The 8,013-nt window shown below is 35.6% G+C and overlaps 1 protein-coding gene across 1 annotated transcript in view; it reads left to right on the top strand.

Moving 5' to 3' along the window:
* The first annotated feature begins 1,876 nt into the window (after positions 1–1,876).
* The window catches only part of GNG2 (G protein subunit gamma 2), a 161,101-nt gene continuing 154,964 nt past the window's right edge, over positions 1,877–8,013 (top strand). The window contains exon 1 of the mRNA XM_053697621.1: positions 1,877–1,963. The gene's annotated coding sequence lies outside the window, so the exon portion shown is untranslated. The remainder of the gene's footprint in view (positions 1,964–8,013) is intronic.

Genomic DNA, 8,013 nt, shown 5'->3' with positions numbered 1-8,013 from the left:
TATTTTATTAAGTTTATAATGCTGTTTAGCAAATGTTTTTGTTCATTTAACTTAGTTTAATTATATATTCTGTGTTGTGTGATTATTTTATTAGGCGTATAATGCTGTTTAGCAAATGTTTTTGTTCATTTAACTTAGTTTAATTATATATTCTGTGTTGTGTGATTATTTTATTAGGTTTATAATGCTGTTTAGCATTTAAAGTCTTCATTTCAAAGCTTTAAAAATAATGTATTCGGTATTACTTATGACAATTTTGAGAGGGCCCTGGAACCTATCTCCCTCACTTCCCATTGACTTACATTATAAACTGGGTTTCAATTTACAACGGTTTCGATTTACAACCATTCCTTCTGGAACCTAACCCCGGCGTAAACTGAGGGCTACCTGTATAGAAAACCTTGACCCTTTCATTCAACTGAAACAGCTGATTGTGCGAGGTCGAGCAGCGCACCCATGCGCAGTGTGTACTGCACACCTCCAACAGCTGAAGTCGCGTCACCGGGAGTGACTCAGATCCTGTATTCTTATGCGTCCTGGAAAATTTTAGAACACCGGCTCCTAAGCTTTATACATCCCTGCTTTTCAAATAAAGATATCAAAAGAACAAAGTAAATTTGATAATAGGAATAACTTAGAAAGTTGCCTAAAATTGCCTGCTCTATCTGAATTATGAAAGAATAAATGTGGGTTTAGTATTTTTTTAAAGGGACACTGAACCCAAATTTTTTCTTTCATGATTCAGATAGAGCATGTAATTGTAAGCAACTTTCTAATTTACTTCTATTATCAATTTTTCTTCATTCTCTTGCAATCTTTATTTGAAAAGAAGGCATCTCAGCTAAGGAGCCATCAAATTGTGGGTTCAGAACCATGGACAGCACTTGTTTAAAGGTGCTGTCCAATCAGCAAGGACAACTTAGGTTGTTCACCTAAAATGAGCCGGCATCTAAACTTACATTCTTGCTTTTCGAATAAACATAACAAGAAAATGAAGACAATATGATAATAGGAGTAAATTACAAAGTTGCTTAAAATTGCTTGCTCTATCTGAATCACAAAAGAATTTTTTTGGCAACAGTGTCCCTTTAATGTAGGTTTGTGGCACTTGTGAAATATATACAAATAGAACTTGCAAAATAATTGATATTTCAAAGTATGTTTTGTTTCAGCTAAAATCATTTCTATTTATTTGCCAACCCTCTGAATAATAAACCAAATAATGCCAGTATTTCCTCATGCCAAACAGGCATCTACACACTAAAGTGTTGGGTCATAATACCTTACACAAGTTAGTGAATATCACAGGAACCGGAGAATAAAGCTACTTTATTTGTAAAGACCGAATACTCATCCTAGCATCTTTCAGGGCCAGAGAGGAAAAAAAGACCCAGTGTACTGGCAACATCATGCAATCACCGATTGATGTTCACTAATCTATGATCTTAAAACCCCAACCCAGATGATGCTGTGTACACTTCTTAATCATGCGGGGCTCTGCTAACCAGGGAACACCCATTTTAACAGGCACCATATGCTACTTCGAAAGAACAGAAGGTGCATTCAGCATGCAAGAGTGCAGCTAGTAATTGCTGCATTATTCTAAGGGGGTAACCCGGTAAGTCAATACAGGAAGGTTTAGGATTTTTCTTAAAAATGTAAAACTTTGTTGCTGTACAAAGAAAAGCTGAAATAATGATAGCAATGATCATGCAGTAATACAAAACAAGTAGTGGGGAAATAAGGGATGATGCTGTGGGAGCTTGCGGTGTTGGTAAGTATAGAGGAAGTGGGTGATATGAAGCTTCCTGTAGAATGGGTGATGATTGAATACAAAGGTGGGTGGGACTCTTCTCTAAGGGCTGCTGCTGCTGGCTTTGGAACAGCTGCTGTGTTGGGAAACTCCTACAGAGCTCAGAAAACGCTGGATTACTGTAGATCTGCACGTTCTGCAAAACCCAAGGTAACAAAAAAAAAAAAATAGTTTTAACCATTTTAAACCTTTTCTTCTTACATATGTTTCAGTAATGTTAATCATTTGTTACTGGGCTACAGATATGATTTTCACCAATGTTGTTTATGGTTTGAAACATCATCTTGTTGCAATTTTATTTTGCATGTCCACTGATTTTTTCCTATAAATAAATGCAGATGTTAAACCCTTACAATATCAATTTAAATGCAAAATAGTATGTTGTTTTCAAATTTGTCAAATTTGATTTGCACAAATAACATCAATATATTTTCCCAAAGAATTATAAATTGCATATTTGTTTTCTGTTAATTGTATATCTTGTATTCTAAATTATAACTAGAGCAGTGATTGTATGATACAATATGAGAGATTATATTACTCAAGTCTAGTGGGGATATTGGCACCTTTATTATATGAAAGATGCTATTATCTTTTAAGTGTTTATTATGTGAACATAATTTATGGTTGCAAACTGCATTTACTGTGCTTAGAATATTAAATCACGTTAATCATTTGTCTAAATCCCTGTTAATGCTTTGAAAGCAATAATTAGTTCCAATAGCAGCATCTGTTGATATTTTATTGAAATGCACCTTAGATATTTTGTGAGTGTGATATATATATATATATATATATATATATATATATATATATATATATATATATACTCCTATATTACACACAGTACTGAATTCATATAGGAAAAGTCAATATTGGTAGAACGACTGTTAAAATATAACAGGACTATTTTTGTTAAACCCGTTCATAAATACAATGCCTTCTCTGTTAGGTTGTCAACGATTAGCAGACATTTTGTTATTCCAAGGAGATTTTAAACTGCTTTCAGCTAAGCATGTTTCATATAACTAAACATATACTGTGAACACATAACGTATTCACTGAAGCATTTCTAAGAAATAAAAAAACATACAGTAATTTGCCTAAGATTACAAAACTGCACTATTTAAAACTGAATGCATTTAGATTCATTTAACTGTACATAATGTAATGTGAATGTCAAATGAATCTAGTAAGCAATAATGAATAGGGTCTGCTAAACGTCTCTAGCATATTTTTTTTTCACTGGAACACAGTGGATGAGCATCCTACAGCTATTTTAGTTGCATTGCCATGGCAACTGTGTGTGGTGTTCTCAGATTTTAAAATGTGCCTATAACACTTTGTTTTTCACATTCACATTTTATTTTCAATGCTATAGATATATAATTAGTTAATATGTATGTCTGTGTGGTGTGTGTATATGTATGTGTGTGTGTATATATATATATATGTGTGTATAAAATATGGCATCTATCAATATATAAAGAAGTGTACATTTTTAAGACTTTCCTAATAAATCAACTGTTATTTTTTAATAATAGTAATCTTTAGTGTGTGTGTGTATATTTATATATATGTGTGTATGTATATATATATATATATATATATATATATATATATATATATATATATATACATATACATACATAAACACACACACACACACAGGGCTTGGAATTTACAGTGGTCTAGGACAACTTAGAAATTGCTGGGGACAACTTAGAAATTTGGCTTTTTCCTATCTTTAACATTGAATGGACTACTAGTACTAACTTTGCCCATCTGGGCTAGTAGCTTTTAGCCCCTGACTAGTATCTGCTGTGCCCTCCCCCCAGGTTTTAGGCCTTTTTTTATAGCATTTTTAAAGTAAATATTAATATTCAAGTGCACGTGTGTGTAGTGTGAGTGTGTGTATGCAGTGTGCGTGTATGTGTGGGTGTAGTGACACTCAAAAGTGCTGCCCCCCCAAATCTGCCACCCTAGGAAAGTGCCTTGTTTTCCTAGGCCAAAATTAGCCCCTACTAGTAAACCATAGTGATATTTGTTCACTATGTATGATATATAATATATAATATATATATATATATATATATATATATATATACACACATGTGAGTGTGTGTTAGGGTTGCCACCTCGTCCATGTTTTCCTGGACACTTATGAGTTATGGCCACACTATTGTGTGTGTATGTATATATATATATATATATATATATATATATATCATCCAAAAATGCAGGCACTCATTGGACTTTGTTATAAAAATATAAACTTTATTAATCCATATTAAAATTGAGAGACATAATGTTTCGGCACCACATTGTGCCTTTGTCAAATGTCACACTGCATCAAAAAATAATGCAATCACACACTTAAAATCAGCTAACACACAATTTAAAAATATTCCCCTTTTAAACACAAGATTGAATCCATTTTGCCGCCACCCGTCCGCTCACGTCTTCCTGGTTGGAGCAATGACGTCACGTAGACACGTTAACGTACCTAGCGTGATGATGCATGGCGCGACGTTGACATAGTAACGTCAATAATGCCAAGCGATAGAGCGTTTACCTACACACAGAGTCCTAACTGCGACAATGCGCATGCGCGGAACTAACCCGCTTATAGGACGATTAGGTAGTCAAGGGCAACCAGCAATAAACAGAAAAAAAAGCCAACGATACTCAGAGGCTAAATATAACAGAAATAGACGGGTGGTGGCAAGTGATTATAAATATCAGATGTCCGATCAGCACACTCACTATGTGGCCATATTAGTTAGATCAGCCACCGGATCATAACAAAAAGAATTTTAGAGTGACTCGCACCACATATGCAAGCATGCTAAAAAAATGCAACTGAGATTAATTTAAGATTAAGACTGATACACCAGATGGCAGATTGAAACAAGCAGAAATTAATAACTAAATTAGTCTAACATATGAGATAAAGACTGCATCAGAGACCATAATAGATAAAAATATTACAGCCTTAGTCTACCAGCCTACATGAAACCATAAATAACTTCAAGGTGCATCACGTCTCCATGTAGTATTATTAGAAACTTTCCCATACAGTGAACACCCCACTGGGAAAAAATACACTAGTCTATTAGATCCAGGCAGATATTTCAAAAGGAGCCAGTACCAGTTAGTAGAATGGACTGAAATCAAGTGACGTATTCAGGTCCCTTGGAGCCAACGTGTCCAGTCTGTAGATCCACCTGCTTTCTAACTGTAAGAGTCTCCTAGCTCTGTTGCCACCTCTCAGCATAGGCGGTACATGGTCTATCAACATAGACCTGATACTTGAGACAGAGTGTTTATGCATTACACAGTGGCGTGCTACAGGTTGATCGGATTCACCTGATTTTAGGGCTTCACGAATAGCATACCTATGGTTCGCCATCCTCTCCCGAAAGGAAGTAGTTGTTTTCCCCACATACACACTGGAACACGGGCAAACCAGCATGTAAATAACAAACGTGCTTGTACAGCTTAATCGATAGTTGATCCTGTATCTCTGGTTCTTGTGTGGGTGCTGAAAGGTATCACCTTTTGACATGCTATTGCAGGTAGTACAGTTGCCACAAGGGAAGCATCCCATTTTGGACGATTTCAGCCATGTTTCCTTGCGATAATGGCTAACTGGATCGGACTTGATAAAAAATCCCTAAGGTTTCTCGCTCTGCGTTAGACCAACCTGGGGGCTGACATGCTGCAAAATGGTAATGTGGGGTCAGTCTCCACCACCGGCCAATGTCTGCGTACCACTCCTGTCAGCCGCTCACTACCAGGTGTATAGGTGGTAATCAGATTAAATTGTTCGCCAGCATCCTTAACAGTGGTACTAGTGCTTCTGGTGACATCAGTGTTCAATAGTCTTTCCTGAATGGTGCTTATTTCAGCCTTAGCATAACCCCTTTTGTTGAGCTTCTCGCCCATCTCATTTAGTTGGGTCAACCTCAAAGGTGTCTCTCTGTTATTTCTCAAGACACGAGTAAGTTGGGAGGTAAGAACACCTTTCTTTTGGTGTTTAGGGTGGAAACTTCTGGCATCCAATAATGAGTTGCGGTCCATAGGCTTAGTGTACAAAGATGTACCGAACCGCATACCACCAGAGTCAGCAACCTTAAACACACATAGATCCAGAAAATGTACATTCATGAGATGGAATTCTATTCTGAACCGTATGGGGCTTTCCATGTGTTTCAAATGTGACACCCTCACGCAACATCAGTTCACTCCCCCTCCAAATCAGGAACACATCGTACATATATATACATCATACATAGTGAACAAATATCACTATGGTTTACTAGTAGGGGCGAATTTTGGCCTAGGAAAACAAGGCACTTTCCTAGGGTGGCAGATTTGGGGGAAGGCAGCACTTTTGAGTGTCATTACACCCACACATACACGCACACTGCATACACACACTCACACTACACACACGTGCACTTGAATATTAATATTTACTTTAGAAATTCTATAAAAAAAGGCCTAAAACCTGGGGGGAGAGCACAGCAGATACTAGTCAGGGGCTAAAAGCTAATAGCCCAGATGGGCAAAGTTAGTAGTCCACTCAATGTTAAAGATAGGAAAAAGCCAAATTTCTAAGTTGTCCCCAGCAATTTCTAAGTTGTTGTTTACATATTGATAAATGTCATATTTTACACACACACACACACACATATATATATATATATATATATATATATATATATATATATATATATATATATATATAGCAGTTAGAAACATCAACTAGATGTTCTGGGGAAGACAGCAGCTGGATAGAAAAAGGAAATTCTTGAACATAGAGAGTTATGGAAGGTCTTAGCAAACCTGGACATTTTTTTTTTTTTTTTTTAATGATTAATATCTCTCTATTCTCACTAACTATCTTTCTTGACTCTCTCCTCTCCTTTATCTCTCAAGCCATATCTTCTCTTCACACTCTTTCTTTCCCCTCATATCTCTTCACTCTTGTTTTCTCCATTCTCTTTTAACTCTACCTTTCTTCACTTTCAATTTTCCTCTCCAGTTTCTCTGCCCCGTTTATTTCATAATAGTTTTAGCACATAGCACAAAATGTGTGTTTGTCAGTGCTGCAATAGGAATGTACATTCTGCAAAAAAAATGTGCTAACTTTGCCACTTACAACATGCCACCAACTAACTTTCACTCGCCACCATAAAATTTCCACTCTCCAATGGCTAGTGGGCTGGTGGAAAATTGGAGCCCTGAATATATATATATATATATATATATATATATATATACACTACATCTGTATTATTAATCATATTAGTATATGCAGTAATTATATATTCAAATAACTTTTTATTTATTTATTTTTTAACAATAAATGGTATCTTAGACATCTGAGCTCACTTTTAACTTTTGACCTCCCATCTGCCACTTTCATAGATACCTAGCGCATGAGCAAAATGCATTTGCATAAATTAGCATTTTTAAGTTGAATGCTGGGTGATTTCAATTAGCCAACTTCATTCATTAAGCCTTTCTGCTGCATCTGATAGGATAAAAATAATCAGAAACGTGCATAGAAATGCAGCTGCCATTATACTAATCAGAAATTGGAATATAAATGAAATAATGTCAGCACCTGAGATGAATATGGCTCATATAAAATATATTCTAAATTAATAATTGCATTTTTCTTTAAAGGTTTCTCAGTAAATGTAACAAAGATTTTCAAAGTAAACTCTGCATTTGAAATATAACATTGTCAATATTGAATATTCACAAATCCATTTCTCGCCAGTGCATGGTATTATATTTTTGGTGTATTAGCTAGATTATCTCTAAATCGTTTTTTGGCCCCAAAAAAATAAAATAAATTAATCCTCTTTGGGAGCATTTGGCCCTCGCTTGGAATTAAATCATTCAATTATTCTGTGAAAACAGCTGGGTCAGACAGAACTGTGTGCGCTTACGCCATCTCCAGTGTAACACAAAGCAAAATTTGTATGGGGAATGCCGAGCTTGCTTGCAATGGCCAGAGAGATTGACTTCACAATTTTAGACACTAGTTCTATTTACATGACATTGGGCCATCTCTGCTGGTGATATCTCTGTTGTTTTTCTCAAATTTTTGTTTTAATTCAGTTTATTCTTAGTTTTGTTAAATGTAGCCCTTTTTGTATTAAAGTGATTGTAAAGTTTAAGGC

Source organism: Bombina bombina, chromosome 1 (assembly GCF_027579735.1).
Source record: "Bombina bombina isolate aBomBom1 chromosome 1, aBomBom1.pri, whole genome shotgun sequence".
NCBI lineage: Eukaryota > Metazoa > Chordata > Amphibia > Anura > Bombinatoridae > Bombina > Bombina bombina.
The sequence above is the reverse complement of the archived record's forward strand: the minus strand, read 5'-3'. Positions and strand labels throughout refer to the sequence as shown.